This window comes from Kryptolebias marmoratus, linkage group LG21 (assembly GCF_001649575.2).
Source record: "Kryptolebias marmoratus isolate JLee-2015 linkage group LG21, ASM164957v2, whole genome shotgun sequence".
Classification (NCBI taxonomy): domain Eukaryota; kingdom Metazoa; phylum Chordata; class Actinopteri; order Cyprinodontiformes; family Rivulidae; genus Kryptolebias; species Kryptolebias marmoratus.
In genome coordinates this window covers 13,068,084-13,092,108 of record NC_051450.1, presented here as the reverse complement: position 1 = coordinate 13,092,108, position 24,025 = coordinate 13,068,084, and the positions used below count along the sequence as shown (strand labels likewise).

The following is a 24,025-nucleotide window of genomic DNA, read 5'->3' as shown; positions in this document are numbered from 1 at the left end:
ACAGAAGAACTGTTAGCCTATAGGCTAGAGCCTACCTCGTTTTTCTTACCAATGTCAATCCTTTGGCTCAAAGTGTAGATTATTTATGGCTACAGTTACACATGTGGCACATCTCTGAACTCAACAATCAGGTCGTGATGACTGTCAGAAACTCAGGTTTCTGGATTGTTAATGCTGCACTCCATCTTCTGTTGATGTCAGACCTGATTAAACGGTGTTCCAGTGGGATTTAGTAATTGTTGTCCTCAGTGATCAGGCTAAACTACCATTAGCAGTGCAACTCAATAACAATGAATTTCTTTGCAGCCTGTTCGTTCAAACACTGCAACAACATGTTCTCTAGTAGTGGTTGGACAGTATTATGTCTGTGACAGGATTACTAACAAACTGACAGAAATACCAATGAAACATTTATTTCTGCACCTATTATAACTTCTCATGCGCAAGTCGGCCATACTGGATTTTAAGATCGAGACAGGTCAACAACTTTCTGAGTCGGAGTTCCAACTTTAGGGGCCATTCCAGTTGATTTTTTCAACTTGGAGCTCAGAAATTCTGACTTCCAAGTACAAATAAAATGCATGATAGCCACAGGCCGGTACAGCAGTACAATAGAGACCATGGGTGTAGGCTGTAGGCTACATCAGTAAGTGATAACTACTTGCTTTTATACAAGAAATTATTTTAAGACTAGGCTGATAGTTGTATTACTTTGAATGGCAGTTTTTGTTCAGTGTACCTTTACATTTATAAAAAAATAAAATAAAATAAAACAACTTACGTGGATTCTCTTTAACTCAACCTTTTAAACTGCACGGCTTTGTTGCTTCATCACCTGCCTTCATTTTGTTTTGCTAAAATAAACTTGTGCTGATAAGATCCATTCCTTCTTAAGGGGTGTTCAGACACTGATTTGCAGTTTCCTGGTTTGACAATGTGATTACTGTTCACTTGGATTGGACGCACCTCTTCCAGACACTGTAAAGTCTATTACAGACTGCTATTCAGGTTCAACTCTAACTCTCAGCAGGTTTCACCAAGGATGAACCTCTTAAGCTGCTTTTCACTGGGCTAACAAAACAGCAATCTGTCCTGTGATGAGCTGATGAAATGAGTGGTCAATGGATCTACAGGAGGTTTCAGTGCTCTAATCTCACTACACTGATGCAGGAAAATAGATGGGGAAATGAATGACGGCAACATGTGTTAAAAAGAGGAACATGTTGCTGAAGGAAACTATAAAGATGAGTAAATACGAGTGGACACGTTTTCATATAGATCTGAAAACATGCAACGCCTGCAAACAGTTAATGAGGATAAACTAAATGATGCTATGTTTAAATGGCAGGGATGAGTTGCGTAACTTCCCCCCAAATTAGTTTTTGCACCTTGATTTTCATGCATTTAAAAGCTTATTGATAGAGGACTATAAAACACAGATTGCTGGTGACTTGCCAACACCAACCCTCCTCGTTAGTCTGCATTAATCCTCATCTGCTGGCTTCGGGCCATGGCGGGAATATGTGCTGGGGGGGTGGTGGGGGTGGCCATGTCCCCCCCTGCTGAGTTACCACCTAATCTCACAGGTTTGCTCTGCCTGTGCGGTCAAGCCAGCCGTTCTTCCTCTGGTTCTCTCCTGCCCCCTAAAGTACAAACAGCAGAATAAGCCTGCAGTGGTCAGTCTGGCTGGATCTCTGCTGATTTAATGAAGTGTTTCTCAGTATTGTAGGTGGAAAATCCTTCCTATGGATTCTTCCCTAAAGCATTAAGTGTGCTGCATAAAGAATTTTACATTAGAATAAATTGTTTGACGGTAATCTTTCCTATTGTTGCAATAAGTGCCATGAGATGAGAAAAGAGACAGAAATAGCGCTTGGCAATCAAATACTCCCATGTCGTTGGTCTGTTGGCGTGCTTCTTTGAACCTTCACGATTCACATGCATTCCACTCGCAATAGGAGCTGTCACTTTGTGTGGAAATTGTCCCTTCAGTGTGTGTGGCTATAGGGAGCGTCTGATGTCCACTTATCTGTGATGTGAATGGGAAGACAATGAGACCCCCAGTGGCTCCCACTCTCCCTGACCCGCCCGGGCTCTGATTTGCCTTGGCAAGGGGGACTGAGGCCCAAAACAAAGCTGAAGGAGTCTCCAGTGAAGGGGGTTCAGAGGTCAGCCCCAACACCCAACTAACAGGCCCGTCTTCTAGTTTGGGCTCCTAAATGGGGAAAAGACACAGAGGCGTAGAGACAATGGGATAAAAGGAACCTCCAAAACCATTAAATTCTGAGGAAGTGATGGCCGTGAATGATGACAGAGACTGAATAGAGACTCTTGAGGTGGGAGGTACGCTCCGTTAATGACCATAGATGCTCCATTATGGCAGTCCTTGGAGGTGGTGATGAGGTGGTACATTTTTTCCCATTAAACCTCTCTTCCCTGAGCGTGGAGACAAGTCCAGATTGATGCAGGACTCCTGGGTGACCCCCGTTGTGAATCTCAACAAAGGAGGGCAACGTGACAACACACGGGCCCCTTAGAGGCAGGACGAGTCAAATTACTGTTTGTGTAACGTCAAGCCTTTCATAGCTCCCTTGAGGGATGCTTTGATTGATGGACTTTCTCTTCTACAAAGAATGTACGAGAGGATGTGGTCATATAGTTCATGGCATCAAAAGTGCACAAGATAATGGATCCGCTTCTGACGGTAAAAATTCAACATTGATGGACTTTTGTAAAGACTAAAAGGGATCTGGGTTGTAAATGATGATTCATTCATTGCTCTGTGTCAATACTAGTATAAAGGAAAATCACAACTTAACATGTTGCTCACATGACCTAAACATGTAGTTATCTCTCCATAAACCAATTCCCTCTGAAGTCTATGTATTTAAGCATCTACATTAAGATTATATCACCAGCATATGTTGCTCAGTTATCCTTGGCATTAGGTGTACTTACTGTTGTCTCAGGGGTCCATGTTCAATCCCTCTTATAGGAACAGATTTATTATTGTACACATGTATTAGCAGCCATTAAATATACCCACATGAGTTTAAGGGATGGAATGGCGAAAACAAAAGTCGGATTGATAGAAATATATAAACATTTTCTTCAGGTTATGGATTTTCGTTGTCCTTTGATTTTTTTCAATTCCTCTTTGAAATCAATCTAAGTTTGTTTCAAAAGCAGTTCAGATCTCTCCATCCAGCCTCCCACATTTTTACTCTGACCCAATCCTGCATCTGTGATGCCAAAAATAAAACCAAACTGGATATTTGTTACAAGCAATAATCAGAACTGGAGAAACTGGATGAGATTCTAAATTTCTTTAAAAAAAAACAAAAACAAATCCAGTTACTGTAAATTTTCAACCCATATGTAAATTTACATTTATATTTAAACACATAAAAGCATGTCTAGACTGCTTATGTGGCCAAAAATAGCTCATTTTATTGCAGGTGGCTGGGTGTTGTGGAGTAGAAGTTGGTTAAAGCAGCACCTTACAGATGGGTGGAACTGCTCCGTGCTGTCAGGGAACTTAAACTTTTGTCTCCCATTCAGAAAAATGCACAAGGCCATCCAAAAATAGTCATTCCGCATTCCAAGGAACTGCTTGAAGCACGATGTTCTAGGAGTTCTCCGCAGTCACATGTGGATCAAATCATTGGTGGCAAATGCTGAGCCGAGACGAATGTGACCGGCGCAACACTTTCAGAGTGCAACTGGGTTCATGCATAGATCACGGTCAGAGATAAGCCACTTCATGCACGTCAAAGCCGCTTCTGTACTCCTCTACGCCTTTCTCAGGGCACTTTCCGGACAAAAAAGTACCCTACAAACTGAAGTGCACTCACAACATCTTCAAGGTTAAGTGCTTTGCATGTTGTTGCTTCACAGAAATGAGATGCTGTGATGCCCGAGTGTTTTCAAACTCAAGGTTTACTAGTAAAGGAAGGAACCAAATCCCTTTTTATTCTTTTAGCTTGAGAAGCTGCAGAACTGGAAGAAGGTGCAGCCCATTCATTGGCATGAGGATTTAACTGATCAAAGCAACAGCATTAAAACCTTTCAGCAAGGGAGCGTCAGCTGCTTGCAGATGGATATCCAGACTGCTGACAGAGCTTGACATGAGGGGAATCAACCAGACTGTGAACGAGCTGTAAGCATGGTAATATGCTAATTTAAATATGCTAATCACGATTCCTGCATTGGTGCAGGAATTTAACCCAAGTAATGAGCGACTTAACAAGGGTCAGGTTATCCTTTTGGGACTGGCATGAATGATAAATGTGGCCTAATCAAATCTATACTGATCAACACTAAGAATGAGGTGCATTTTAATAATAATATATATAAAACTGTCAAATTTCTTTGTAAATAACTAGGATTTCTTTTAAGCCTTCCAGAAGAATTAAGAAAACGAAGCTCGAAGCCTACTCCAGGGGATGTTCCTTGTCTGACTGTCTTCATTTGTTAATTAAATTGGAAATTGCTTTTGTGTCCAGTGCAATGTAGCATGCATAATCTAATTTTCCAACCGTAACCCCCCCTCACTTTACCAGTGACTGGTGTCATGGCCTTGAAACGGGTGAACCAGCCGTTCCTCTGATTCAGCTGTAATTAAAGTGGACTAATGGACAATTAGTTTGGTCTAATTTCCAGGACAGCACTTGTCTTACACTCACCTTTGAACCGTGGGGCTTGACATCGGTCTGATCCGTCCGTCGGCCGAATCTATAGATGGCTGTCGGGGTCAGCGGGATGAAGAGGTCAGCCATACTTTGTTACGCTTTTGATTTGTCAAATACTTGTTTGCTTGTTGACTACAAAAGTACCTAAATAACAAGAAACCATAGGCAGGAAAAAACTGGAATTTGTTCTTTATAATTTTATAATTACCCAAAGGCTCAGATTAAATCCTGCAGCCTTTTGTGGCGTTAACCTCCAGACTGCAGAGGTTAAACTGAAAGCGGGTAAGTTATCTTGAACGCTTTGTCATAAAGGGAGCCGCTTTTCTCATTAAAACTAATGAGAAACTGACTCATAATGCCTCACAGGACGGCTGACTTTAATCTAAATAAGTTAAGTGTTTTCTAACATGCACTGATAAAGTGTAAAGTTTGTATAAGATAGCACTGCTGCAATGCCTCATGGACTCCTTGATTTTAACATTGTCATGTTTCATTATTTACCATGCGTCTGTTGTTGTTGAATGTTGCACCGTGCAGATTCTTAACACATGGTTTTATTGAGCCTGTAAAACTGAATTTCTCATAATAATAGGACGAGGTGAGCTGTATCGCGGAGAAACAGCTGCTAAATGCCTGCATGTGTTTAAAATGAGAACTCCAGAGGAACCGCACAAAGAGAAAAAATTCTCACACAAGCTGTGAACTCCCGCCATGTGGGAACAAATGTTTCTTTGCACTGACATGCATGTGTTTTTGAGTTATGCTGTATTCTAAGAATACGCTGAGATGCTGTAGAATCACATCTGGACAAATGCTGCAGCACAGAGACGTGTCTGATTCCGCAGCTTAGCACAAGGGTTACGTGTCCCAGAGAGAGGAAGCCATTTCTTTGAATTCAAAGTATGAAGGATCCTTCTTGTTTGGCTTTATTTTAAATTTAGGCAGCACAGATGTAAAAGGATGGATGCAACAACATATACCATAAAGCTGTTTGGTCTGAAGAGCTGGGATTTCAGTGTTTTTTCTTTTACTTTACAACCTGCTTATATCATAAATGTGCAGCCAAAGAAGCAAATAATATTCTTCTTAATGTGCATTCATTTTAAAAACAACCTGCAACCAGTTTGTTTTGTTTAAATTGTAAGATTGCATACCTGTATTTATGAATAAGGAGTCAGGTGTGATTACAGCCTTTAGTTCTTAATGTTTTAGAGGTTTTAACGTCCGTCTGGATGCGAGAATCACTCCTGATGTGCTGCGTTTCTTTTTTAGATAAATGATTCGAAGCAGAGAAAGCTCATCTTGGCTGCCTCTTTACCTTTCCGTACTTGAGGCTGGAAATATAAAGTTCTGTCAATCCTTATTTCTTTTATAAGTATAAGTTTATATAATGAGTAAATGTAACTATTGTAACAGATTTAATACATCTTTAAATGTATTAAAATGCACTGTAGATCAAAAAGGTTCAATAAACAGAAATATCCTTGTGTAGTTTTGTGTTTGTTCACAGTTTTACTTTTGTTACCTGCATGTAAATGTAACTCCTTAAAATAACTTGTTGAATAAAGATAAAAATTACGACCTAACAACTTTTCACAGCTTTCATTTAGGCCAATCTCTTGTTTCAGTTTTAACAATATGAATGGCATCATCATGGTCTGGTCAGGTTAACTAAACTTTTTTTTTTACTAAAGTTTGTTTTATACTTTAACTAGGCTGGCTGAAATGATTTTAAATTACCTTTTGAATAAACCATATATGCCAAGTTAACTCACAAAGTACTTGTTCTCAAACATGACTGTAGTTGTTTAAAGAATAAACATAGTTTGACCAACCAGATAAAATTGAATCAGACCCAGCTCAAGAAAAAATTTTGAATCAGCTAAAAAATATGTTGGTTTAACTCAGATTAATTAAGCTACATCATTACTTCCTTTTGAAAGAAAAACAAGAGACTGCATTGAAAGGTTTCTAATTTTCTTGTTGTTTCAACAAAGTAAATTTTTGAGTGCAGCTAACCCTCCCGTGGCCTTCAGGTCAAAAGGACCTGAAGTTATGAGGGCGTCAGGAGGGCTAAATAACTAATTCAAGTTGGAAGAAGAAATAAAATTAAACTACAGCTTTTCAGTGTAATATTCATTTTCTGTTGGGTCATCGTTAAACTTCACATCTGAATCCCTTAAATTACACGTTCAAACAATTTCATTACTGGATATACCATTTATATAAATGTTTTTTAGTCTTATTTTATGATTAACTGACTCAAGGCAATATACATTCAAAATCTGCCAGTTTTGAAAAGATTTAAATTGGTCAAAAAGGATAACAAGATGAAGAGGAATCTAAAAGAAAACATTTGTGATTCATCACTTAAATCTATTGCTCTCTGTCTTTGTTCTAGCATTCTTGCATCCATCCACCCATCCCTCTGTTGTGCTGGATGTGTCTTTTGCGTGTCCAGTTTGAACAGCAGGGCTTACATCCTATGTGAATTCTGAGAAGCAGCCAGTGCGTTCGGACTGACAGCTGATTGCCCCACGGTTTAATCTCGTTAGGGATTTTCAAAAGTGCTGCGTCCACTCAGATGTGGAGATAGGAGCGCCACGCAAGCCTTTGTGTGCAAAATTTCAACGCTCCCGAAAAGAGGGACAAAGGGCCCCCCTGGTGATGTCATTCCACTGTCAGCAAGCAGGCCCCTGTCGGAGGAGAGGGGCCAGGACAGGACGTACTGTGACCATCACTCCTCCACAGCCTCCATCGCAGCCCCGGTGCTTCACCATGACCCCAGCTGAGCCTGCTGGGAAGTTCAAGACCAAAATCTGAGTTGGCCACACAAACGTTTGACCTTTAATAACACAGATCCACGCAAAGAAACTCAAATCCCAACAGATGACGCAGCTGTTTCTAGTTTTTTATATGTTTTGTAGCCCTCCAGGTAACTTTCAGTCATTGCAAATTTCCTTCACTGTCAAGAAAACACAGCTGCCCGTTTGGAGTGGTTTTTCCCTACTGACACAAAACTGACAGCATGTCTGCATGTTGCACATACTGCACACCTTCTGCATTTTTATTTCTCCCTTTCTATCATATGACAAACTTCATACAACTTATCAATCCAGTGTCATATTTAAAGCAGCAAACAGACTCTGAATCTTCAACACTGACAGAGGAAACATATTAACCTTCTGTCTTGAATGCAGTCCCAAATGAGATGATCGTAAAGAGATTTGTCTGGCTTTCTTTCTTTAAGGAAGAGGAAGGAGGATTCAGGAGTCCAGAGGAGAGGCTAGGTGGAGAGTGGGGAGGCAGGTGAGTGGAGTGGGGAGTATATCTTTGTGGGAGAATGATCCGCAAATCACAGGGAGAACCCAGAGCAGTGATGAGAAGTTCTTCAGTCCAGCTGTCTTTGAAAAAGAGATGAAACTACATGAGGGAAAACACAAGGAAGACGAATACAAAAACCAAGAATCCCAAACTACCAAGACATACTTAGATGTTAGCTATAAAATATCACTAAGGTGACAGTACCATCCAGTGCTGAGTAGTGGTCTGAGCTGCTATTATATAGCTGAAGGTTGATGAGACACTGGAAACAGGTGAGTTGGCAGCAGGAGTTACAGATCAGAGTCAGCCAGCCCACAGCTCCACCTAAAGGAGAGGGAAAAGGGAGGAGAGCCTGGGACAGTCAGGATCCTCTCATACATCGTTCTTACAGAATTACCAGATCACATTCAGTCGCCATCATGACAAGTTCCTAAAATACTCTATACTCAGGATGTTAAATTTATTTCATCAGACTGAGTATATTGTAATTTTGTTTTAAAGAGCCAAATCTTTGTTTTGTGGCGTTTTCAACAGACTGCTGAGAAACAAAAGCTAAATAAAGTTACGCTTTTCTTATAGTTAATCCTAAATCTATTCTAACTTGATGCACAGCACTCTTATTACATGGGTTTAGTTTGACCTATAATAACCTTTAACTCAACTCAATCTATCACATGTTCAGCCTCTTTGCATTTTAGTCTTTTTAAAGTTGTAATATGAGCTGTATAAAGAACTGAGCCAGCTTTATATTCCTCAAAGCAGCTGTATAAATCTCGCCTGTGTGTATATGTGTCTGAATGTGGACTGATGCGTCCTAACTTAGCAAACATCTCTACGCAGCAACTCCTGTTACTAAGAAGTCGAATGTCATTGAGCTTTCCCAGTTTTTAGAGAGCGTATCTGGGAATGGGCTTGAGTCTCAGTTTCAATTCTAAATGGATGTGTCACGAACCTGCAGACATCCTACACCTGGTTTCAGATGTACAGTAGCATACGGGTCCAAGTGTTTAAGGGTATTTATGGGTATGAGTCATGTATGTCCATCAGAAATGAAATTCCCACCATTTGCTTCGCAAACTCCTTTTAACACATCAGCCGTCGTGATGTCCTGTTAAAATTAGAGCTTTCCAAAACTGCTTTCAGTCATTTTACACTGCAGTATTGCCAAGTCCCACCAACTAGGCACTCACAGGAAAAAGCAGCTGACCATGAGGCTGACAACAGTGGACCAATCACAATCAAGACACAAGGAGAAACTGAAAAAAATGACAGTGAATGCATAAAATGTATTAAAATCTTAGCATTCCTGGACAATTCATTTGACGATTACCATTGTACCTTACTGAATTAATGTTCTGCATGTGTCACCTGTTGCTGATAAGGGAGAACTTTTTAACCTTAATGAGCTTCTGTTTTAGGCAACATAAGAATCAATTCTGCTGAATAGCTTTTGTGAAGATGTAACACCACTGGCTATTTCAATTTTTCACTTTTTGAAATCTAACCTGCTCTGTAGCAGACACCGAGGGGTGCGCACCACCCTGGACATGCTAACACAGGACTAGTGTTTACTCTCACTCCTTCAGTCCATCTCTAATTATTATAACATGCATGTTTTTGGACTGCGCAAATAAAAAAAAAAACATGCATGCACAGAGAGAACCTGCAAACTCTGCACAGAAAGACCCCAGGTGGGATCTGTCCAAAACCTTCTCTAACCCTGGGTCCACCATCCTGTGGCAAACAATATCTAAATAAAGTAAAATTCAAATAATAGGTCATAAAAAAGAAATACACACAAACTATGCTGTGACTGATCAACTCCAGCATTGTCAAAATGTGAAACTCCGATAAAAAAGTTTGTTCAGATGCAAAAGTACATCATGCCCCAAAGTGGTAATCCATCAACAGTTGTTTGAAAATGCACAACTTCCCAATGATGAGTGACACGCTGTTATGTTTCTGAAGAGAATAAAAACACTTTGACATCCAGTGGAATTTTTGGGTCACTTAGGTGTTAAGAAGAAACATCACCAAGCATCTGCCTACATTGCAGAATTGTAAACATACGTTTAATTCAAGAAATGACACATCAAACATCATCCTCCTGATGGAAACCTCTGCTGTAAAGCTAACGCATGTGGGTGAGCAGGCTGACACACTGACCACCTGTAGTGCGATGTTGGTGGATGATTTGACGTCTGCTCCAACCTTAAAGAACTGGAAAAAAAAACACTGGGTTCATTCACTGTCGTGAAACTTAGAGAAGAGTTAAAGAGTGGGGTGTTGAAACCTCTTATTTTGCCGAGAGGATGCGTCAAGTCAGGCTCAACAGCACAGGGAAGTCGTGGGTCTGTGGTGGGGGTTTGCACAGAGCGTCAGCTTCAATCTGGGGGCGTACACGCTCAGTTCACTCTTTTCCACCAGGAGAAGTGGACTTTTTATTGAAAAACTGGTCTTTTTGGGGGGGTGCATCTGGACTGAATGATGACATAGCAGTTTAACTCAAGGACTTTATTGACTCCAAAGAGACTAAAGCATTGAAACATGGGACTTCTGTTTGCAATAAGAGCCTTTTCATGTATACGAGAACCTTTTGAAGTGGAAAAAAAAAACACACACACACACCACCTCTACAATGTGTTCATTAAATTTGTTATTCTACTTTCCTCCTGAAAGTTCATCATCGGGGTACAGAGTCACAGCAGTTTGTAACAGGACCCCTGCACTGCTGGTTTAGCCTCTACAAAAAGATCCAAAGAGGACAACACACACATTTTCCCATAAACGCCTGAATTTAGCCGGTTAATGATGCCTGCACAAACGGCCCCGACCCGACAAAATAGCCTCAATTGCTGGTTAATTCATTGGAGAAAAGCAGCGTGCTGAGATCAAACAAGCAGCTCTCACTTGTAGCACCTTGTTTGCAATGAATTTTCTGACCCCACCACTTTGTGCATTTTTCTGCACGGGGGCATGAGAAGCTGGGAAAAAAAAGACCCAGAGTAGCCCAAAGGGGAAAAAGAAGCTGACATAAGGTTTGGGTTTAGTTAACATTTGTGTAGCTCAATAAATCAGCTTGTTAGTAGTTTTTTTTTTTTTTTTGTACACACAGTAGCTTAGAAGCATGAAAGCCGAATATCCTGAATGAGAAATAGAATCACACATGAGCAGCAGATGTGTGTCACGTTCCACAACAAGAACGCAGTCCTGCAGCCTTTTCTGCCTGAGCCAAAAATACATTTTTTTGTGAAAATACAGACGCTTTCCTTTCCTTGACTTTACTGGGGCTGTTTATGAGACTAGATGAAGCTCAAATTTCATTTTGAGAGCTTTAATGACCAGGTGAAGGGCTTGGAATTCCCACAACCTGAACATATGAAGAGGATTTAGTTTGTTTCTGACATGAAACGAAACATTTCTGGTCATGGCCTGAGGACACGGTGCCCAGAGTGCACAACAACAGGTTCGGTCCAGCAGACACTATTTGTGCAGCGTTAAACAAACCAAATCCACTCTTTTGTTGGTCTGGAGTTCTATTAAAAGGGGCAAATATATCTGCTTAGCATTTATTTGCTTTCGTTAATGTTTCAAGCAACAAGTCCTGCTCCCCACGCCTAATATCTGAGTACAGTGTCTCCATCTCTTAACACCAACAACCATCATAAGTCACACCGGTTCACAAACTCACATGGAAAGAATATATTATCTAGTCCTACAAGCTGCGTTTATTCAATTTATCAATATTAAGAATAGCAGCATCACTGATAAAACACCTAGATTATAATAAAATTCATACATTTGTGTTAAAAGGTCAGAAAAATATATACAAATGCACAAATTTCTGTAAATAATTAGCAGATTATGCAGCATTTAAGTTAAAAAAAAACCATCATAAACACGAGTTTAAAGAGACAAACAGAAATACAGCACATCTACACAAGATATATCTATTTTAAACATCACAAACTATAAAATTTGGACTAAAAGTACAATTTTTGCCAAGACCAAGACATTTTCTAAGTATATGCTGTGTATTTTTATACACATGTAACCCATGTAACCCATACGAGTGTTTTTTGTTGATCATCTGTTAAAAACAAAAGCAACTGAATGAATGAGTTGTTTAAGGATAAAAGTGTCGGATCAAATTTTGCCATATGCTGCAAGATTTATTTGGACAACACTTCACAAAGGGGTGAAGCTGTGAAAGAAAAAGTAGCTGAAAAGCAAAAAACAAAACAAAAAAAATGACATATTGTACAATCTCAATCCAGTTAAGCTGCTTTTAATCAGCTCCACAGAAAACAAAAGGCAGAAAGAGACACATGTAGAAAGAAAAGACATAAAGAAATAAACTCTGATCACGTTTGTAGCATCCAGACATCAAGCACCTATTTTATTTATGATTTTGTTTACTTATTTTATTACATTTGCGCCCCTGAGGATAGTCGTACATATCAAAGAGCTGTATTTCATAAACTTAGGTACACTTTAAGTGAAAGCCGTCCAAATAAATCTGCAACCTTTAATACTATATAACAAAAAAACACACTCAAAAAATGTCATAAATAGGTGTAAAAGAAGAATGTGACAGTCGTCAACACTCAGTCATGGTTTTGTTGTGGTGCTTAGTTCTTGGTAATAACCAGAACATGATGTACTGTTTTGTTTTGAATTTAATTAATTTAATCTTTATCTCAGTGAAGACAAGCTGTCCACATGCGCTGTCCTCTATTTAAAGGAAGCACGAAAACCTTTCTTCTTCACAGCCACAGCCCAGTTTCTGCCTCCAGTCGGATTAGATGTGGGTGAATGTGTCAGGGTGTCAGTCAGGAGGTCTTCCCCCCGTGGAGACAGACCCCGTTTTCATGGAAGACCCCCCTCTGGGTTATTGAGACACGCTAGTCATCTGCATTATGAGGTGTAATTAGGTTGTTGTGCTTATTACCTCCTATTATCAGCGAGGTACTGAGACGTCTGCATGCAGCTGGTGGTACGGCTCTGGTTTCAGGTGGATCTAAGTTCTAAGATTCATGTTTTTTAAATTTCAAAGTTTTTTCCCCGTTTTGGCAAAAGGACTTTGTGCAAGTAGGTAATAAATGCTTGATTCAGTCACAATAATGAGCATTAAGGATAATATTGTCAGATATTTGTTAAATGTCATCATATTTAGATGGAAATGAGCTTGTCATTGGGTCAAAGACCACAGTCAGCTGTAGAGGGAAGCAGGAGGTGATTTGAATATGAGTTTCCTTCTTGTCTTTGGGCGACACTATAATGACCTGAAGGACATATCGTGCGCTGCGATCCTCTCAGATGAAGGTTGGGCTTGTTGACGTCATGAAGGAAAGTCCTCCATCGGATCCTGGCAGTGACCTTGATGGAATCTGAGAAATGAGGAGCGGAGCAGGCAGGTGAGGAGACTGAGGGGATGAGCACATGAATCCCGGTGAATGAACCCCGTCCTCCCTGGCATCGGCCCCAAACCTCAGAGGGGAATGTGCCGCCATGACATACCGTCCTAGAGAGTCGTAACCTGAAACCAGCTCCTCGCACGCCTCACTTTATTTATCCGAGCAGGAAATAGCAAAGAGGGCATGTCTGAAAAGTGATGCAGTCATCGCATTCAATATTTTAAAGAGTTTTACAGCAGGAAACAACTACAACTGCTTCCTATGATGAAATGTTCAGAGGTTGAAGTGTTTTAAAATAAAGTTTACCCTAAAATAAACTTTATTTTAAAAAACAAAACTGTATCTGTGTAAAAGTGTCTTCATTATCTCAGTACAGCTACTTCTGTCATGTCATTTCTAACATATTCTACCTGTACATTGAAAGAGATCTGCTTATCATTCATTCAGTCATTCATTTAATCAATAATTCATACATTCATTTGTTTATCCATTTATATATCTATCAATTCATGCATCAATATATTCATTCATTCATAAATACAACCATCCATCCATCCATCCATCCATCCATCAATCCATCCATCCAGGAGTGGTAAACCCAGACCTCCCTCGCCCCAGTGATCCTCTCCAGCTCCACCGGGGGATCCCAGGATGCTCCCAGGCCGGAGAGGATACATAACCCCTCCAGCAAGTTCAAGGTCTGCCCCGGGGTCTCCTCCCAGAGGGACAGGACTGAAAAACCTGGACAACAAAGGTGAAATGAATGACCTTCCCTGCACAATGGGATCTGAGGTAGCTGCACAGTGTTTGAAGTTTACATGACAACCTGCAGGCTGACAGGAGGAGATTGATCTCAACATCAATGTAAAACCACTCTGACAGAAGCAGTGTTTTGTGTGGAAGAAGTCAAGGTTAAACATCTTCAGCCACAATGGGAGCAGAGGATGTGGGGGTTGTGCTTCACAAAAATCTCTTTGATGTAACTTTATGTCTACAAAGATATTCAGACATCTTTTGGCATTGTTCATCTACTATTTACAAAAAAAAAAAAAAAAAAAACATTACCCCTGAGGTTTCAACAACAAGACTTTTCATTAAAATTTACAACCGTTTTAAAAGCCATTTAAATTTATTTTTGTAATTTTTTTATTTTTGTAATTGTGTTTTGAGAAAACACAATTACAGTTAAATGTGCCAAAATGAAAGCAGGTTTCCTGCTTTTGTTTGTGTTTTGGACAGATTTCAGCTGTTCTGAGCTGCAAATATTACAAAGAAAAAAAGGAAAAAAAACAATCAGAATAAAATGAAAGGTAAAATTTAGACATTTCTCAACTAGCTGTAATACTTTGTGAAAATCTGTTACCCTGCTATTCATTACTATCCTTTTACCATGATAAGTAGGTGATCACGTAATTCCCCAAATAATTGTGTTTTTGTCTGTCTGTTAGCAAAATATCTCATGAACCTGTGGATGGATCTTAATGAGACTCACAGAAAACAATCAAAGAATGGAAATCTTTAACTCGTTACCTTCTGGAGCCAATCCAGTTGAAGATGGACACCACATCTAACTGATCTTAGTAAATATAAAAATGGCTATAACTCATCGAATTTTACAGAGATTGAGCTACAATTTAGAGTGGTAGTAGTTGAGAGTCATCCCCAACACATACTTGGAGAACTCTTAGAGATTTTGTTAGATCTTTGTTTAAAACTTTGGCATGCCAGGCTGCGATATGCACTGCTTAGAGGAATGCTAATCCTATTTATTCTGTTTTTTACAGAAATCTTTTGACAACCTTCATGGCTTGAAATTTTAAAGAGTATGTCAAGATTTACATAATGGTATCTCTTGTATCTCCAGAACAGTTTAAACCAGTCTGTGTTGTCGGGCTTTCTCCCCCCCTTTTTTTTTTTTGTGGTTGAAATTTTACCAGACTGGAGGATAAGTACCACCAGCAGTTTATCCTTTGATGAGATAACATTTGAAGCTGGAAAAATTGTAAAATTATTTGAAATGGAAATCTGGTTTCACACATTTTAGGCGTGAGGCATTCCCATTTTTATCTTTTAAGTGTATTTCTCATGTGTAGCCCCTCTTTATATTTACTGACACCCGTCCATCATAGAGAAAACCCCTAAAATAGGATCAGATGCTGCATAAACTTGGCCGAAAGCTTCAGGATATCCATCTTTAATCGATTACTTTCTCCTCCACCCTTTTGAGCTCATAGCGCAAATAAATATTCGTAACAAAAGGTTTCAAAGCAAACCAAAGAACTGGACACGTCTCAGACATGAGACAAGCAGAAAGTCTTATTCTTCCTCTCTTACTGTATTCTCCTCATCTGCCTCACTGAGCATCTCTGCCCACCGACTCATAAATCTCACTGATGACTTCAAGAGGTCTCCACAAGGTAAAAGGGTCATAAAGTGTCTCTATTCTTTCTGAAGGGAGAATCGGACTCCATCCTGCTGAGGTGTGTGGACATGAGAAATATGTCAGATTTAATGGTTTGGTGACGCCCAACGGCGTGGAAAATCTTAAAGCCAGAGCTCTATAATGTCATTAAAGCACGTGTGTAATTAACTTGATTTCAGATCATTCTTTCCACCACTGTCACTGGTGCTGAAGTACACCTGCTGATTGGAACCAGGATTTCATGAATAAAGCTTGTTTTAGTTTTTCTGCTTTAGGCCCTCGGAAACGGACGGGACCTAAAAACAAACAAATACGCAGAAAAACACTCGGAAAGTGAGCTGGAAGCAAAAGCGAGAGTACCTCATTTGTCACATTTAAAAAGAAAGAAAGCGACAAAATGCATGTAAAATCACTGCCTGCTGGCCATCAGCATAAATTACAATTAGAGACAAGACCAGAAGCTGGAAGCTGAAGCCACAGAAGACGCGACCCCCTTGTTTCAGTACAGTTTTTAAGTCCCGCCCTTCTATGTAAACAATGAGGACATTTTACTGGCTAAAAAATAAAAATACACTCCAGATAATTAATTTTCAAGTGCTGGTTTTTGTTGATTCACATATTTCTTACCTTGCTGTTATATGTTAAAATATGTTTTTTAAATTATGTTTAATTTTAGCTCATCATTTAGGACTTGAAAAGTGTCATGTTAAACGGTGATTGACTGTTTTGTATCAATGGTACAGGTTCAAGTGCCTAGTGCACAGACTCTGGTTCCAAAAACAGACATTTTGGCTTCAGTTTTGGACAATGGACATTAATATAGGCACATCTTTTATTTTTCACATTGATGCTCCTGACCAAAAAGGCACTGACAGAAGAACATTAAGAACATTAAGTCTCTCGTTCACCTCTTTCAGAATTAAGTTTTTTCGCATTATTGATATGACTTACATGAATGTTGTTTAAAAAATATGCTAAAGCTTTTAAAAAGATAGTTTTGTTGTGTAAAAGTATGTAGATTTAAATGATTCAGAAACAAACTTTGTACAGAATAGGTTTTTTTTAGACATATTGGGTATTAAGGCCACTAGGTCAGTTACCCTCATCATTATTAATGGAGAAAGGGATAATTTTAGCTTGGCAGCTCACACTAGTCAGTTTGATGCTGGCGCCCGCAGACAACATTACCCATGGTGCCCAGCAGAAGGTGAAGAGGCCAGGTCTGAAATATGCCCGATATCGGCCTAATGGCCACAGCACAATTAACACTCTGCCGCTCAGCACGTCAGCATGCGGATACCGAGGCGTTTATTGGATGTTGGCTTTGGATCCCCGCTGAACCCCGTCGCGCTCCAGCTGATCGTTTTCCAGACTGGAGCTGGAGGCTGTCCAGTCTGACACATGCAGAGTGCAGTGGAGCCCAGCAGCCACAAAGAAACAGGCTGACACACATAACAGCACAGAGGGACCGACAAGACACCCAAAGGAGCGCTGCTAAAGAGATATTTTCATCTTCAAATCAAGCGTTGTGGGGTGCTTTCTTTCTCTTTCCTTCGTTTCTTTGAAAACTTTCTGACGTTGAAGTGCTATGATAAATACTACCTCCAAAATAAAAAGGGGTTCTGGTAGAAAGCTGTGTACGCTGGCTTAGTTTCCTCAGAAAGTTGCAGTGAGGCGTTGTTTGGGACCCAGCTGAATAATCATGGATTCCATCTTATCTCCCCTGAAACATGATTATATGACACAATTCAATACAATAAGGTATACTTCATTGTCCACTTGACTAAATTTGTTTGAACAGTGTTGTTTCACAGAAAGGTCCACAAATAATTAAAGTGAACTCAGGAAGTCAGACTGATGGAATGGACAATCCTCATTTTAAAAAGAAACATACGATAAATTTCTGTTTAAGAAAAAAGGTGTGTTTTCCATGTTTGTACTGATGAAGCTGTTATCTGTTCTCAAAGCAGATTATCTGCTTTGCTGCAAATTTTAAAAACCCTTTTGTCCCTTATTGGCTCACCAAAAACAAAGACAAAAACCATACACCAGTTCCGGCGCGGCCGTTCGAAAGTCAAACGGGGTGCAGAGCGAGCTGAGGACGCCTGCTTCTCACCCACTTCTGTCCCCGAGGATTCGCTGAACTCGGCTCAGCTACCTAATCATGACGAGCGGGACAGAAAGCGGGGAAACTCCCCTCAGATCAGCCTGTCTTGACGCTGAATGTGCCAGGCCTGGAGAAGTAGGTGCATTTTGTCCCAGCCAGATTTTACATCCACCGTCTCCTAGCAACAGCACCAGAAAAAGGAAGCACCACCAGATTTTGGGGGGATATTGCTATCCACCAAAATGTTCCTTTTTTTTTTTGACAGTTTTAGTTATCTTTTATAAAATAGGCAGCTGGTTTGTGTACATTATACTGAACTAGAAAAGGACAAATTAGTCTGTGCAGCAGTTTTTCCGGTTGCTTAGCAGCAGGTGTAAAGAATAAATGAGTGGAGCGTGCTGGTTGGTGATCATCGGATCAAACATGAACGTGCTTCTTTTTTATTTTTTTTAGCACAGATGCCCAACAGGCTGCTCTTCAGCCAGTCCTAAAACACAACTCATTATGCAGCAAACACACTTTAACACAATCATGGTGTTTACATGTTCCTGCTGATTTTTATCGTTAATGCACCGCAAATGTTTTGTTTAGCGATAAACCCTATCCACGTGAGCAAAACAACAACATTCAATGAAAAAGATAGACATATGAATGACTCACAAGATCATTAAAATCATGGAACGGCACAACGACTCAAAACATCTCAAGTGTTTGAAGTTTGGAGCAGCTCACACAGAAGAAGCTGTCCATCTACCATGAAATGTTATCTATTGTCATCAAAGTTTGTGCTTGATGTGAGGGTGAGCCTTTCTCTCTCATTGTAGGCTGTCCCAGCAGAGATTAGGGGCCAGGGCTGCTGAATGGAAGCGAGAGGCAGCTCCCATTTTTTTTTTTTTTCCTCGCCCTGGATGCTTTCACTCATAATGAATGAGCACAATTCTGGGAAATGTGCCCCATGAAGAGTGGAGGAAACCCCCAAATCCAGCAGAGCTCCTGAGGGGATCTGTCTTTGACAAACGACTTCCCCCCATGTGGAGAGCAGAGCCCCGCGGATCAATGAGTGCGTCTAATAAAACCGCTGAAGACGTGATCTTGTCTGCCGGCGTCATACACCATATGTGTGTGTTTCTGGTTTCTCGTCTCACAGGAAAGGTCAACGAGAAGTGATGCTGCCGGTTTCTTTATCCGTCTTTCGTATGAGATTTATAGTACAGCTCCACATTAAGAGCAAAAAAATGTATTTACATCCAAGGTAAGCAGCGATATCTCCTTACAGCAGTTGAACAGTGGAGAATTGTAGCAAAACAGTTTTTATGTTTCAAGTTCATTCCCTCCTGAAAAGGTTAGACATCAAAAAGCTGCTGAATGAATGACACTGACAAATGCTGTCAATCCGAGCGGTAGTTATCCTGACTCGGTTAGCTGAAGGGTGGGTGGGATGAGGACGGAAACAGACAGCTGAAAGGCCCCGATGTTCTGCAGAGCCTGAACAGCTGAGACCACTGGCAGGCAGGACCCTGTGGGACTTGGCTTTTTGATAAGGGAAGCCTGTCGAGGAACGGAGGTAGAGAGCTGCTTCGTGAGACGAATGAATGATAATTACAGGAGTAATAGAAAGCAGAACGCAAAAAAAAACGCAAGCTCAGACAGACAGCTGCACTTATAGCAGACAGGAACAGATAGGAGGGTCCATATTGTATCTATTAGAACAATAACTGTTATCATAAACAAGCAGTTCTGCATCTATTTCGCAGAACGGGCTTCAGTTACACAACAGTCATCCAGCGGTTACCCTATCTGTGACAGCAAGCATGTTGAGATTAGACAGGCCGTGCTTTTCAGTTCAACAGTTGAATAATATTTATTCAAGAAAACTGCTCCCTGTGAGCATTTTGTGCTGACAAACCATCTAAAGACACCTAAAATGTTCAGTGACATCTAAAAACTCTGGCTAAATTTTATACTTTTAGACGTTAAATAGACCAGAATATTTAAGGAGTGGGACTCAAACTCCAGTGTCGACAGTTCAAATCTTTTGAAGTGAGGTTCTATGGAAAAAAATATAAACAATTAATATCTTCCTTCCTGTGGATAAATGTTTACGACCTCAGTTTAAAGAAATACAGTTAAATTCTGACTGTAATGAAGAGCTGCAAACAGTATTTTATAAATCTTAACATTGCCATTAGTTTTGCATTTCATTGTTATTCTGGCAAGATAAAATAATACTCCTGCTGGAAGTGCCCCAGGCTGCACGGGAAGTGCTACAGCTAGCTGCTGCTACCACTATTTGTGCTCGCAAATTCCGACAAAATCTATGTAAATACCTGTGTAATGCAAAAATCGACAATGATGTAAAGGTTTATAAAATAGTGTTTGCATTAGTGGAGTTTAAATTTTTGAGACTGACGTTATTTTATGCTGGCAACAATCCACTTTGGTCCTGGTCCCGCTCAGACTAGCTGTTAGCTCATCAGTAGGTATTGATTTAAGCATTTATAACCTTTCCACAAAACCCCACTTCAAAAAGAATCAGAACTTTCACTTTAAAAGAAGTGACGTGTTTTATCTGCCAGGAAATTATGCGTGTATAAATATGTCTTCAATGGTGGGTCCAGACATTCAGACCATGGATCAACTTCTCCCATCACTGCTGAACTCCCACTTGATGTTCTGTAGAACTGATTTTCAGAGTCAGGAATGCTAAAAGCTCTAAGACATACTTCATGGCCGGGCATCAAAAGATTTTTGGCGGCACTCAAATGATCAAGCTTTCAATTCCACTTTGCTGGTTAAGTGAGCCTTACGAGAACGACAGGAGTGCTTTGCACATGGCGCAAGCAGCTCTCTTTTGTTTTGATTTAACAAGACGAAGACAGAAATCCGACTCCAGCCGCGGCGAAACACGATTTCCTTCGCCAGCAACACAAACACCTGAAGATGCTTCACCCTCAAACAGTTTCTTGCACCACAGGGATGGGATATAAGTGACCTGAGTGGGGCCTCTCTGCACACCAGACTACCTCAAAACAATAACTCACAAAGCTTCAAGTGCTCAGTGATGTGCTCAGTTACTCTCCCACCTCAGACTTGACCTCTGTCGGTCATTATCGCTCCGCTGGGCCCACTGTCCTTCCTCCTGATAGCTATTTGAGTGGCGACATCTGTTTTCAGATTATATTTACTAAACTTGGACAGGAGCAGACTCGGGGAATCCCAGGAGGCTCCTTGTTGGGTCTAAAGGGCATGGTGGCTTCCACAAGCCATAAAATGAGGCATGTTAGACATAAATGGGTGCTTGGCGAGGCTTTAAACGATGGTATCATGTGGTGTGTAATGTGTTTGAGTCAAGAAACGTCAGAACTATTTGGTTCTTTAAAGGCATATGACTTAATTACACTGCAGACAGTGTTATATTTCTTTGCCAAAATGACAAGAAACTGTTAAGATAAATGAAAATATAAGACTATTGATTGTTCCTTAAGAAGATATTATCGAAACAGCAATAAAATTGTCTCTAAATTAAACCAAATGTAACATTAACATGTGCATTAGGAAGTGTTGTTGTTTATTTAACAAGTAGAATAAAGTTTCTAAGATGTAAAAGAAAAATCTGTGACATGAATTCAATAAAAGATGCTCTAAAACAGAAAACAACTTGTGTTTTTTCCTTGATTAACTTATTTCTTTCTCGCAGATAGATCTCAGTGGATGTCGACAATGTGTCTGTACAGCTGGGTGTAAAAATTAGGACCTGGTAAAGTATAATGAAGAAACTTTATACAAACCCCTCTAAAACAACAGGACCAGTAATGTTATATGCAAATCATCCGGGTTTTACATCACAACCAGATACCAGCATTTCAGCTCTTATATCCAACTAAACAAAAACCACAAAATGGTTAATTTTTTTCTGTGAAACCATCTATTTTTAAAGCAAGCTGGGTTGACAAATGTAATTGGTTTTTTATTTATTTATTTGGTATTTTGATCGTGTAGTTCATTTGTTTCTGTTTGCATTAGTTTCTTGTGTTTCTGTATGTTTTTCGTGGCAGGTTTCTGTATTTCCATGGCCTTTGTTTCCCTCAGCTCACACACGTCTCTTCTTCAGCTGTTCTCATTCAGTAATCACCCTCCCCAGGACTTATACCTTTGGTTTTTGCTTGTTCGTGGGCAGTTCCTTGTTGTACCTTTCAGTTCCCCGTGTCTGTGCTGGTTTAGTTTTACTTTTACTTTCTGTTGCTTTAATAAACTTTTTGGATTTCTGCCCACCTGTCTGCATGTGAACTCGCCCGCCATCTTGGCTCCTTCTGTTCATGACAGAGTCCATCATTGGTAGAAAGAAGTGAAAAGGTTTTAAAGTGGCCATCTTTAACCTAAACCTCAAATCTTTTTAGCATGCAGACTAACAAAATAACACGCGGTTCTATAAGCATGGAAGATTCACTGTCAAAACCACACAAGTGAATACAATATGATATAAAACTGAAGGTAATGAGGATAAAAACCTGAAGGCTGGGTAAGTCTACTTGTTGGAACTGACTTCAAACACCTAAATAGAAGCTCTTAAATGCAGGAAAAGATTCACTTATAGGTGAGTTTCCCTATCTGATGATTAGATCAAAACTAAAAACAAATGTTACCTAAGTAGAGCAGCATCCCCACCCCCCCTTTCCAAAGGAAAAAAAAAGAAAAAGGCATGTTCACCTTTGACCCAGTTGCTACAAGTCAACACATCGTCTTTAGATCATTTTGTTTACAGGAGCAACTAAATATATTGTGCATATAGAGTATGACGAACGTATTTGTTGCAAAACAAAACAGCGCTATCTGAATGTGGGTCTAAATTAAAGCTGTCTATATTAAACAGGTTCAAATAAGGTTGCAGATGGAAAAATATTCCATTATTCACCAAATTGTCACAACCAACAATAAAGCTATAGTTTCATGCTTGGATGCGCCATAAATCTGTGTGTTATTTGCTTAAAAATAATGATAATAAAAGTATTCCTTTCATTGGTAGCAGCCAATTTTTGACACTTAAGGAAAAGGAATCCTATAGTGAACTATTAGCACACTGAATGCTGCATCATTCATGAGATATGGATCAGTTTTAGGGAGGAAGTAAACGAGACTATTGTTGGTGAAAACAGAGCTTGGTGTCAGCTGTGCTGCTGGTCCAACGGCTTGTTGTTTAACCTCAGTTGTAGAGGAGGTTAACAGAGATGTTTGTGCTGAAAACAGACTCCGGTCCATCTGAAATAAACATCTTTAGACTGCTGGATAAAATCTAACTTGCCATCCTCTTAGTGCAAAACAAGAGGGTTGGGGTTAGGGTTAGACATGGAGCATGCACGGCTGAAGACAACAAGGAGCTCATCAAAGTGCTGCCATACCTGCTGACGTGGTCACGGAGAGTCTGCCAGGCGTGATCAGATCCACTCCTAGGATTGTTGCCGCCAGATAATGAGAGGAGGTGATTGTGGCGTAAGATAAAGTTAAAAAAAAAAAAAAACTCTGATGTGGCAACAGCGTCTGTTAAAGTAAGGGAAGCGTGTTGTTTTGAAAACAGAAACACAGGTGGTTACTTACGCCTGCGTGCATATGATGCACTCAGCAGCTGGTTGGGGGCAACGTCTCACTTTCAGGGTTAGGGTGCAGGTAGGCATTTGTTACCAGCACTCCCACAACAACACACATCTCCTCTAATTAGTGACCTAAAATAAGCAGAAAAGCTTCATAAATCATAAAGCAAATATTAGCTGATAGAAAGTAAACAAAACTGAATATATATATGTATGTATATATATATATATATATATATATATACCCAAAACATTTTATATTTTATAGTGCTTCCTAGTAGTCAGTATTTTACCTGCAAATGATGGCACTGAGAACAATCTCAGTTTAGAGCATATGAGGACAAATCTTACGGAGAAATCAAGCTAATTGTTAATGGAATTGCATCCAAGTCAATATCAAATTTAAGCTATCGTAAACAACTAAAACCTCAAAAAGTTTCACTTCGTAACATTATGTCATGGAGTGGAATTTTACTAGA

The 24,025-nt window shown here is 39.9% G+C and overlaps 1 long non-coding RNA gene across 1 annotated transcript; it reads right to left on the bottom strand.

Annotated features, from left to right (window-relative positions):
• Positions 1-6,853: 6,853 nt before the first annotated feature.
• On the bottom strand, positions 6,854-23,646 carry LOC108230373. Its single transcript, XR_001808353.3, has 3 exons — positions 23,358-23,646; positions 8,220-8,339; positions 6,854-8,091 (listed from the first exon to the last, which is right to left on the bottom strand). It is a non-coding gene; the product is annotated as an uncharacterized LOC108230373 (long non-coding RNA).
• Positions 23,647-24,025: the final 379 nt, after the last annotated feature.